This window comes from Trichosurus vulpecula, chromosome 8 (genome assembly GCF_011100635.1).
Source record: "Trichosurus vulpecula isolate mTriVul1 chromosome 8, mTriVul1.pri, whole genome shotgun sequence".
NCBI classification, from domain to species: domain Eukaryota; kingdom Metazoa; phylum Chordata; class Mammalia; order Diprotodontia; family Phalangeridae; genus Trichosurus; species Trichosurus vulpecula.
The window spans coordinates 6,050,292-6,062,997 of NC_050580.1; positions in this window are offsets into that span (position 1 = coordinate 6,050,292).

The window sequence follows — 12,706 nt, forward strand, 5'->3', positions numbered from 1 at the left end:
GTTTTAAAAGATGATTGAGGAAAGACATAGACTTCTCCTGCCAGTAGAGGCGCCTCTGGTGGATGGTGGAGGTATCTGAAAGAACTGGATAACAGAGGTAGGACTGTCTTCTCTGCCCTGCAGAGAAGAGGCTACTAATTACAGCTTTTCCAGTGAATGGTAGACAGTGTATTAGGTGACCCTGAAGAGAGCAGGACAACTCAAGGTTAGTTGGAGAAAAACATGACATCCTTGTAAGAAGCAATCCAATGAAATCTCCAGAAGACACCAATAATTCTGCCTCATCAGAGGTGCGTATGTATGCCCTTCTTCCCATGTGTGCCCTTGTCACATGTGTTCTCCGCACATATACTCCACAGTCACATTCTTATGCACACCCACTTGATGTTATGTGTATTTGTGGGAGAGTGATCTTAAGAATTATGGAAATGGGGTTTTTATTCATTTTATTGCTCTTATACTATTTGATTGAATGCTTTTGCTTTGAATTGTGTGTCTTCTGCCTGCCTAGTAGGAACACACACACACACACAAACACACACACATAAAATTTTATTATTTATTACACCATTTAATAAACCCTTAATTTACGGAATAAAACAAGCATTTCCATAATATAATACAATGAAAAAGATGATTGTAGATTAAACTGCAAATCTACCATGCACAATTTGCTATTCCTTTCAAATATACAATTATCATGTAAATTTCTTTTTTAATTTTTTTCCTTCTCTCCCTCCTCCCCCCGCCCTAGAGAATACTACCATTAGACACAAATAGGTGTACATATATATATATGTATATGTATATACATACATACATACATACATATATACGTGAAACTGTCCTATACATACTTCTGTTTGTCAGTTCTTTCTCTGGATGCAGATAGCATCTTTCTTCATATGTCCTTCATAGTTAATTTGGGTATTTATAATAGTCAGAATAACTTATTTGCTCAGTGTTCTTAAAACAACATTGCTGTTGCTGTATATAATGTTCTCCTTGTTCTGCTCATTCCACTGTTCTTTATTTTGTCTGCCTTTCCATGTTTTTTTTTAAAAGTCATTGAGCTTATCATTTCTTATAGCACAGTAGTATTCCATCACAATCACATACTACAACCTGTTCAGCCATTCCCTAATTGATGAGCACCCCTTCAATTTCCATTTCTTAGCCACCACAAAGAGCTGCCATAAACATTTTTAGAACATATAGGTTCTTTTCATTTTTCCCTATTCATTTTTGGAAATAGACCAAGTAGTGGTATTGCTGGGTCAAAGGGTATACTTTGATAACTCTTTGGGCATAATTCCAGATTGCTCTCCAAAATGGTTAGCTCAGTTTACAATTGCAGCAACAATGAATTAGTGTCCCAATTTTTCCACAAAACCTTCAACATTTGTCACTTTGTCCTTTCACCATTTTAGCTGATCTAGCCAATCTAGCCATAAAACAATATCTCAAGCTTGTTTTAATTTGCATTTCTCCAATCAATAATGATTTAGAGGATTTTTTCATATGACTAAAAAATGTTTTGATTTCTTCATCCGAAAACTGCCTATTCATATCCTTTGACAATTTATTAATTGGCAAATGACTCATATTCTTATAGATTTGACAGAGTTCTTTATGTAGTCTAGATGTGAGACTTGTATCTGATAAACTGTATAAAATATTTTCCCTAATTTTCTATTTTCCTTCTGATCTTAGATACAGTTGTTTTACTTGTACAAAGCCTTTTTAACTTAATGTAATTAAAATCATCTCTTGCTTATTCATAAATTGTTCATCTCTCCCTAAGTTTGATAAGTAATATGTTCCATGTTCTTCTAATTTTCTTACAAAATTTCTCTTTATATCTAGGGCATGTATCCATTTTGTTTTCTTGTTGGTAAATTGTGTAAGATAGTGTTCTATGCCCAGTCTCTGCCATACTGCTTTCCAGTTTTCCCAACATTTTTTTTTACCAAATAATGAATTCTTATCCCAAAACCTTGTCTTTATACTTGTCAAACACAAAGTTATTATGTTTATTTTTGTTATAGATTTTATGTCTACTCTCTTCCACTGATCTACCATTCTCTTTCTTAGCCAATACCAGATAGTTTTGATAATTACTGCCCTATAATATAGTTTAAGTTTAAAAGAGCATAGGCCTTGTAATATTATGTGTTGAAGAGCAAAGGAGCTGGGGTTGCATTCAAGAGAGCTTACTCAGCAAAGTTAAATATAATCATGAATGAAAAATAAATGGACATTTGACAAACTGAAAGACTTTCAGGTATTTGTAACAAAAAGACCAGAACTCAATGGAAAATTCAATAGAAAAGATTCAGAAGAAATTTAACATTCTCTTCTTTTGAAATTTTGAGTTCCAAATTCTCTCCCTTCCTCCAACACCTCCCTGAATCACTGAGAAAGCAAGCAAATGATATCAGGTATACATGTGAAAACACGTAAAACACATTTCCATATTAGCCATATTGCAAAAAAGCAAAAACAAATAGAGCAAGAAAATCATACTTCAATTTGAAATCGGAGCTAATTGGTTCTCTCTCTGGAGATGGATAGCATTCTTTCATCACAAGGCCTTTGGAATTATCTTGGATTGTTGTCCTGAGTAGAGCAGACCAAGGCTTTCACAGTTGATCATCATTATAGTATTGCTATTACCATGCACCATGGTGGTTCTTCTCACTTCATTTTGCATTAGTTATATGGGTCTTGCCATGTTTTTTTTGAAACGAACCCTCCCCCACCCCCCCAGAATCCCCCCCCACCCCCCGTGCCCAATCATTTCTTATAGAACGATACTATTCCATTACAATCATATGCCACAATTGTCCGGCCATTCCCTGTTGATGAGCATTCCCTCAATTTCCAATTCATTGACACTAAAAAAAGAGCACCTATAAATATTTTTGTACATATAGCTCCTTCTCCTTTTCCTTTGATGTCTTTGGGTTACAGATCTAGAAGTGGTATTGCTGGATCAAAGGGCATATATAGTTTTATATTCCTTTGGGCATAGTTTCAAATTGTTCTCCAGAATGTTTGAACCAGTTCACAACTCCACAAATAGTTTATTAATGTGTTCTTTCCCTCGCCCCCTTAAGCACTGTCTAAATAGACATTTCTGATATCATTTTTGATAGGTACCACAGAGTTGTTTTAATTTTAACTTTTCTAGTCAATAGTGATTTAGAGCACCATTACATGACTATAGGTGGCTTTGATTTCTTCTTCTGAAAACTGCCTGTTTATATCCTTTCACCATTTATCAATTAGGGAATGGTTCTTATTTTTATAAATGTGACTCAGTTCCCTATGTATTTGAGAAATGAAGCTTTTATCAGAGCAAGTTGCTGTAAAAATGTTTGCTATTTCTTCATTGTTCTTGGCACCTTTTAACAAAATGTAGTTTCTCTGATTACCTCTTTTAATGAACTTGATTTTTGCTTTATATGAGTTCATAATTACTACCCCTGCCATTTTTTTAACTTCAGCTGAAAGAGAGTAGATTTTTCTTCAGCCTTTTATTTTAACTTTGTACGTGTTTCTGTTTGAAGTGTGTCTCTCGTAAACAACATATTGTTAGATTCTGGTTTCTAATCCATTCTGCTATCTGCTTCCATTTTATGGGTGAGCTTAATCCATTCATATTTACAGTTATGATGACTGTGCATTTCTGTCATTTTCTTCTATTTAACCTTCTTCCTCTTTTTATCCTGTTCCTCCTCTAAAGTTTGTTTTGCTTCTGGCCACTACCTCCCTTAATCCACCCTCCCTTTCCTTCCTCCCTTCCCATTCTCATATCACTTATTCCTTTCTCTCCTACTGACTTATTGGGTAAGACAGATTTCTATACCCAATTGTGTGTGTACGCATATTCTTCTCTCTTTGAACCAATTCTGATGATCGTGAGGTTCATGCACTGCCTGCCAACCCTTTATTTCCCCCTCTACCATAAAAGCTCTTCATTTCAGGGTTCTTTTATGTGAGAAAATTTCCGCATTCTACCACTCTCTTTCCCTTTCTCTAAGTTCATATCTCTTTTTGTTTGAGATCATCCAGACATAAAGGACTCACATGCATGTTCCCTGTCTATGTAGATTCCTTGTAACTGTCCTAATAATGATAGTTCTTAGGAGTCCCATAAAGGAATATAAACAGTTCAACTCTATTGAGTCTCTTATGATTATTCTTTCATGTTTACCTTTTATGCTTCTCTTGAGTCTTGTGTTTGTCAAATTTTCTATTAACCTCTGATCTTTTCATCAGGAATGCTTGAAAGCCCGCTATTTCATTAAAGATTCATTTCTGGTAGGTTATTCTCGGTTGTAATCCTAGAATCCTTAGCCTTCCAGAATATCATATTCCAAGTCCTGTGCTCCTTTAATATGAAAGTTGCTAAATCTTATGTGATCCTTACTATGGCTACATGATATATGAATTGTTTCCTTTTGGCTGCTTGCAATATTTTTTCCTTGACCTGGGAGCTCTAGAATTTGACTATAGTGTTCCTGGAGTTTTCATTTTGGGATGTCTTTCAGGATTTCCCCTCTGGATCTTAGATATTAAGGCTGTTTTCCTTGATAATTTCTTGAAAGATGATGTCTAGGCTATTTTTTAATCATGGTTTTCAGGTAGTCCAATAATTCTTTAATTATCTCTCCTCAATTTTTTTGAATCATATTTCATATTTTCTATTTTTTTGTTCTTTTGACATAGTTTTATTTTTTCTTGATGTCTCATGTACTCATTTAGCTTCCACTTGCACAATTTTAATTTTTAAGGAATTATTTTCCTTACTGAGCTTTTGTACTTCCCTCCCACCCCCAACCTCCAATTTGGCATATCCTGCTTTATAAAGCATTCTTTTTATCAATAAATTTTTTTGAACCTCCTTTTTCATTTGGCCTACTCTGCTTTTCAGTTCTTTTCCTTATTGAATTTTTGTGCCTTTTTTTTTTACCATTAGGCCAGTTCTGTTTTTTTTTTAAGGTGTTATTTTCTTCAGTATTTTTTTGTGTATCTCCTTTGCCAAGTTGTTATTTTTCTTTTCATAATTTCTTACACTGCACTCATTTCTTTTCCCAAATTTTCCTCTACTATTCTTATCTCTTTCTTTAACTCTTCCAGGGATTTTTCCTGGCCTTGGGTTTAATTAGCATTTTTTTGAGGCTTTGGTTGTAGCTATTTTAACATAGTTGTCTTCTTCTGGGTCTATGTCTTGGTCTTCCCTGCCACCACACAGTAGCTTTTCATGACTAAGTTCTTTTTGTTGTTGTTGCTGCTGCTGCTGCTGTTTGTTCATTTTCTTAGCCTATTTCTTGACTTTGACTTTTATTTAAAGTTGAGATCTGCTCCCTGGTGGAGGGGAGGCACTATCCCAAGCTTCAGGATTTTTTTGTGCTGCCATTTTCAGAGCTAGTTCTGGGGTTTTGCAAGTTTTCAGGGCTTCCAAGGTGGTAAGACTCAAGATTTGGTGCGGTCACTGCTCTCCTGGTCTGTGCTCTGATCTCTTCCATGAAGAGCCCCTGCTTCTGTGAGCCTGAAAGTGCTAGTGCTCCTCTTGGTCATGGAACTATGACCAGGTTCCCCACTTTCCTGCAGTCACAAGTGCTAGTGCTCCTCCCTGCCTTGGAACTGTGAGCAGAGGACCTCCTCCCTCGTGACGGATGAGAAGTGCTCCTCTCCATCCTGGAACTGCTATAGAAAAACTGCTTATGCCAATACAGTTGCCAGTCAGTGCAAACAAAGGATCTCCTGAAATCTCTTTCTGAACAGTTGTGTGATCCCCTTTCTGTCTCTGGGCTAAGCGCACCCAAAGCTGCTGCTGCTGTGGTAGAGGCCTCTGAGCCCCATGGCTGGTGCTAATGCACTGGGAGGGCTCTGGGCCAGCACCCACTCCAGTGTTCTAAACTCTTCTGCAGATTGCCTAAATTGTTTCAGGCTCAAACCGTATCTCACTCTGACCTCTTGTTGGCTCTGCCACTCCTCAATTTGATTTGAGAAGCTATTTTAAAAGTTGTTTGGAGAGGAATATTGAGAGTTCAGCTGGATTGCTGCCTGTACTCCGCCATCTTGGCTCTGCCCCAAGAATAGATATGTTGATGAAGACTCTGGAGCTTTGCTTTGGGGAGGATTATGACAACCTAAGTAAATGGGCTCTGGTATAATTTTCTGGGGTTCCATGAGACAAGGCGGGGCCCCTAGGTCTTAGTAAAACACCAGTTAGGGAAGGTGCTGAGAAAGAACAGTAACATCCATTTATCCAGCTACTATCCTTCCTACAAGCCCAGGTTTCTGAAATAGAGATTTAACCAGAAGAAAGACAAAGAGCATCGGTGATGAAAATAGTTGCCAGAACATATCTTCTCTAAAGCCTTGTGTCTCACTCCTAAGGCCCCATCTCACGGTCTTATTGATGGTTGAATAACATATTATTCTCAACAAGCGTGTAGCCTGAGGACTTGGATTCCAATCCTGACTGATCTGCTTATTAACTATGTGACCTTGGGTGAGTCACTTCAAATCTCAAGGACTTAGCTCCTTTAAGGCTGGGTTCTTAATCTTCTTTATGTGTGCCATGGACCTCTTTGGCAGTCTCATGAACCCTATGGACCCTTTCTAAGAATAATGTTTTAAAATACAAAAAAGAAAATAGCTAGGATTATAAAAGAAACCAATTCACTTGAACTATATTTATAAAAATATTTTTTAAAACAAGCTTGTGGACCTCCAGCCTAAGGCTTCTTCCTAACCCTAAATCTAAGATCCTAGGATCCTGATTTCTCAGCCTACAATTTATAAATAGTAGGCAAGAAGAGAGGCCTTTATTCTGTCAGAGGCAGACAAGTATCAGTGAGAAGAGAGAGCTGGCAGCCGGAGATTGAGGGAAGTAATAGAAAGTTTTATCAGCACTCAAAGAACCATATTACCCTTAAGTACAATAATGGTTTTACACACACACACACACACACACACACACACACACACACACACACATAAATGTATATAATATACACACACATCCACACATATAATGATTCCGAGTCTTCTAGAAAAAGTACAATTATATTCAGTAACCTCTTTTTAAGAAGGCAAAGTTATATGTAATAAACAGTTTCCATTAAAAAATATTCTAAATAAAAATAGTATCTGTTCTTGAAAGGATGGGCATCATTTTTTTGTGGAACTTGACTTAAAGCTGAGTGGCACAGTGGATAGAGAGCCCAGCCTGTAGTCAGGAAGACCTGAGTTCAAATTTGGCCTCAGACACTTAGTAGCTATGTGACTCTGGGCAAGTCACTTAACCCTGTTTGCCTCAGTTTCCTCATCTGTAAAATGAGCTGGAGAAGGAAATGGCAAACCGCTCTAGTGTCTTTGCCAAGAAAACCCCAAATTGGTCATGAAGACTTGGACATGACTGAAAACAACTGAATGACAAAACAACAAGAGATTATGACAAAGCCACGTGCTTTGAGCATCGATGTAGTTGCAACCCAAAGTGACCTAAGCTTGCTTTTTTTTGGTATTGATAACATTAAAACCACGCTGAAAGATCAAACTATTTGGTCTTGATTTATTGGACAAATATTGTTTTTGTGCGCTAGGGATTCCTACTGCAGCATGAGGAAAGGACATGCACAATGGGAGGAAAGCCACTTGGGGCCTGTTGGTAGTTTTCCCATTTAATGTTTTCTTCTTGGAAGAAAGCAAAAAGGGAGGAAAGAGATTGGAAGAGCTTTGGAAGTTAATTAGTTTCTGTTAAGTATTGGGAGTTGCCTCCTCATAATGCTGGCACACTTGCGTTTCCAAGCCCTAACCCAGCCTGTGTCCGTGTGGGTGGCGATTTCTTCCTCTGAGTCAGAAATTCACTTGCTCATTCGTCTGCCTCCAGTCACCATATTCCCCACTCAAAAGATTTGTCTTCTGGACTGGAGGGTCTTCTTCTAGGCAGCTCCCTCAAAGTGGAAGTCATCGATTTTGCCTTTAACCTTCATTCTCCATTCCGGGTGGGCTGCTCAGCGTCTTCAGTGTTTCAACTGGTTCTGATGACATTAGGGTGAGTCATTCTATTCTGCAGTGATTAAGAGCTCACATTCCTTCTTGAAACTCAGTGAGGAGGAGGTAGAATCTGTTTAACCATTTACGTCTCCTCTCAGTATAGAGTCCATACAGAGCTGGTCTTAGCCTGGCTGATCATTTGCATACACTTTCTGTCTTTTCACAAATCCCTCTTCCTTAGCCCATGACAAAGGGTTATCACTTCCTCCCCACCCAACATGGCTCTCCTCCTATTCCATTTCGTTCCATTCCATGAAATTTGCATCTATTTATGCCTACAATGTGCCAGGCACTGTGCTATGTGCTGAAGAGACTAAGAAGAAAAAGAAACTGCTCTGCCCTCAGGGCCTTCCACTGTATGGGGACAGGAGGGGACACATTACATAAGCATCTTCAAGACACAGAGACATTTTTTTAATTAGTGTTGTGTGATGGCTGGACTTGGAGCCAGGAAGTCCTGTGTGTGAATCTCATCCTTGATACTCACTAGCTGTGACTTTGGGAAATCCCTTAAACATCTCTCAGCCTCCTTCTCTTCAGCTATAAGTGCATGTTAACAATTCCTTTGAGCGTCACCTTATATGCTTACTGAGAGGCTCAAACCAGATGCCCAACGGGTAGCATTTCATAAAGGTGTGGCTCTCTTGCTCCTACAGAGGGAGTTCCTGGGCTGTCATGTCGCTGCTGAATCCTGTTCAGTTTGCAGCCTGTTCTTTTCTCGTTTGTTTGTTTTTTTTGGAGAGGGGAAGGCAGGGCAATTGGGGTTAAGTGATTTGCCGAAGGTCACACAGCTAGTAAGTGTGTCAAGTGTCCGAGCCTGGATTTGAACTCAGGTCCTCCTGACTGCAGGGCTGGTGTTCTACTCACTGCGCCACCTAGCTGCCCCAACCTGTTCTTTTCTACCAGAGCTTTCTCTAAGGTTATATTATCCAAACCATACTTGCACAGGGAGATCTGCTGGGCAGGTATGTGAATGAATCAGGTGGGAGGGGATGAAGGCCTGAGCTGGGGTGGTAACAGCAGGGGTCGAATGGACAGGCTGGATAAGAAAGCTACGACAGAAGTTGGTGACTGGCTGGATGGTGCAGAATTAGGAAGAAGGGCAGGTGGAGATGAGCATGAAGGTGAGATGGTTTTGTACATATTGAGTCCACATTCAGTGGAGGTGTCCTCCAGGGAGTTGGAAAGATGACATTGGAGCTCAGGGGGAAGGGCAGATCTGGCTGTGGGTGACTGCCTCAGGTCATTAACCTCTGAACCATACACAGGCAAGAAAACACATGGGACTGGAAGGGGCGAAGCAGAGCATATCTGCTGTTAAGCTAATGACAAAGAATAGTCACCACCCAATCCTTAAAGGTGCTCCAGGACCAAGACCTCAGGCATGTCACAGCACAGCCTTTGCATAGGAACTCATTAAAGGTGGGATATAAATGCAGGCCCCTAGAGGAAGCCCAACAGCTCATCTGGATTGTCCAAGTTGTGTTGCCTTTCGAGGAACAGGTTTCACCTGACCCTTTTCTTCCTGTCATCTCAGGAGCACAAGGGCCATTTTAGACGATGCCATCCTAGAGGTCTGGACCTCTCCCATTTCTTACCTGCTCCATGTGGATACCCAATGGCAGGGGCCTGATGCTCTCCTTCATATTACTGGGAGCAGGTCTGCCTTTGTGACCTAACGACTCCATTGCCCCTTGTCTATGATTGTGGTCAGTTTTTACAAACTCATCTCCCCCAAAATCATTATAGTTAAATTGAATGGGGAGAGGGGCATGCCTTAAACTTGCTTCCTTCTGCTTATCAGAAGCCTCCCAGGCTCAGCTCAGGGCCCATTTCCTCAGTCGGGCTGACCCAATCCCCCAGGTGAAAGTATTTCCTCTCCTATCCTTTTTCCTAGGCCTTTTGTAGGTATTTCTCCTTTGCCCCTGTTGCTCCTGACCCCGAGTTCTATGGATCTGTTGGGTGGAATGTTAGCTCCTTGAAGGCAGGGTGCCTTTGTGGCCCTGGCTCTCAGCCCAGTGTTGCCCCCACAGTGGGGACCAGAAAGACTTTATCATTGAATTGTGGATCTAGGAGAGCACCGGCCAATTGGAGTTTGGGATTGAATTATTGAATGAGCAGGGTAAATAGCAGGAGTCACACTTCCCAGGTGATTAAATCAGTGCCTGAGGAGCCAGACCTAAGGGTGGTTGTGCTCAGCTTTCTTCCGTCAGGCGCCCTGGTTTGTGAGCTGGATTTCCATTCAGGTTCCTCAGTCAAAGTTTCGAGAAGCCTGACTCTCCATCTTGCTGTATTCGGCCCCTGGACCTCTGCTGGACCCTGACCTGCGGGCTTTGGCCCAGCATCAGGCGACCGCTCCAGGAGGTGCTCGTTGTGCGGAGAAGCGATGCCAGTGAGAATGCCAATGGAGAGCATGTCCACCGCGCTCTAATGTTTGTAAAGCACTCTGTAAATGTCTCTCATTCAGTCCTCACAACAAGCTCGGTGCTACTCTCCCCTCCCCTCCTGCGGATGAGGACACAGGCAGGCGGAGGTTAAGTGACTTTCCTGGGCTGCTCAGTCGTTTTTCAGTCCTGTCCAATTCTCTGTGGCCCCATGTAGGGTTTTCTTAGCAGAGATACTGGATGGGTTTGCCGTTTTCTTCTCCAGCTCATTTTACACATAGGGAAAGTGAGACAAACAGGGTCAAGTGACTTGCCCAGGGCCGAGCAGGTAGTAAGTGTCTGAAGCTGGATTTGAACTCGGGAAGACGAGCCTTCCTGACTCCAGTCTTGTGCTCTAGCCACTGCACCATCCAGCTGCCTTCTTGGGGTTACATAATAAAGAGTATCTGAAGTCAGATTTGAACTCTGGTGCTCCTGATGCTTGGTTCAGTGCACTAACCACTGCACCACTTAACTGCCTTTAGGACGGTTTGAGGGAGCCGGAGCTCTGCCTTATGACTCACTGGGGCTGAAAGTCCTCTCTGCTCACAGTTTGTGCTTTGTACAATGGATCAGGAGCTGGAAAGGACCACAGAGACCATCCAGTTCAGTGCTCTTTTTCAGGTGAGAAATCTGAGCCCTAGAGAAGCCACTTGACCAAGGTCGTGCAGAGGGCAAGTGTGAAAGGCAGGGTTTGGAGCCAGGGCTGAAATAATTCTGGAAGGAGGGCTTGGACTCCTGGATAAATATTTGGAAGGAATGATCTTCCACTTTGGAACTATCATTCCACAATTAACTTGGCTTCAGTATCTTGAGCTATGATTTCACTTTTTGCAACCCATCTTTCCATAGCATGAACATTTGGCTTCCGTCTTAATTTCTGACTTACTTTTGGAGGATTTTGTTTTAATAAAAAGGACTTGGAATTTAAATATTCTAAGTTATTTCCTACAGGCCATCTATGTGCCTGCTCAGGGACCAAGGGATCTGTCTCCCTATTGACTAGATTCAGATTTTAGATTGTTTTTCCCCAGAATGAGTCTTCAAAAGAGGGTATATTGGTATCATGAAGAAATTCTGCGAATGAATTAAAACCCCACGTACTAAAACTTTCAGTTTATTTCTCAGTCATTTCTTAGGTACCATCAGACTCAAATTGGCTGTTGTTTTCAGGATTCATTTCTTGGCCTGCAGCGTCATCCAAGACGATACGGAGCTGTGGTTTCTTGGGGAATTCACATCAAACCCTGGTTCATAATTTATGTAATGACACATACTTGGACACTGATTAGGCACCTTATCAGCTCCGTAATAAGGGCAGCATAGTCTCTGGTATATCATGCATTTATCTGAAGTCATTCTGAATAATATCACAAGATTGTAATGTAATCATTAGGTGGTACAGCGCGGGAGGCCGCTATGTCTGCCCATCAGCGTCAGAGGCCTGTCAGGGTTCAGACGGCTTCATCTGCTCACTTGTTACACGTTTACAAAATTGGAGTCAACACTGGTCTTGAGAAGGAGGGTCCTGGAGAAGACGCTTCCCCAAATTGTTCCTGCAATGTCAGTGAAAAGTGCAGAGGGCTAATGCCTTATGACAATATCCATCCTCGAACTGGAGCCTGGTGGGGCTGGAACTGCAGGTGTGTGTGTGTGTGTGTGTGTGTGTGTGTGCGCGCGCGCGCGCGCGCGTGTGCCTGCCTGTGTGCTGTCTCTCTGGATGCAGGGGATTTGAGGCTGTCCCCAAGGGGATATTGAATATTAGATGGGCAGAGCTATATCTTGAAGGTTGGTTGACGACAATCATAATAATGATGGTGATGATGATGGTGCTGGTACTTATACGGCGATTTAAGGTTTGCAGAACTTTCCGTGTTATCTCCTTTGGTTCTCAGAACAACCTTGTGTGGTAGGTGCTCACAATTGTCTCCAGGTTATAGGCAGGCAGAAGTAAAGAGACTTGTCTGTGGTCAAACAGCGAGGAAGCATCTCAGGACAGATTCGAATGAGGGTCTTCCCGATTCCAAGTTCAACATTCGGTCTGTTGTGCCTCTTAGTGGCCTCCTAAGATGACGAGTGTGGCCATTTTTGCACAGAACTGAGTTTTTCAGCGAGAACGATTGTTTCAGACTGTGACCACAGCAGGGACTGTCTAAAGAAGCCCCCAAAGGGAAAGGACTGGGTGCAGAAGGGAGAGGGGACAAACT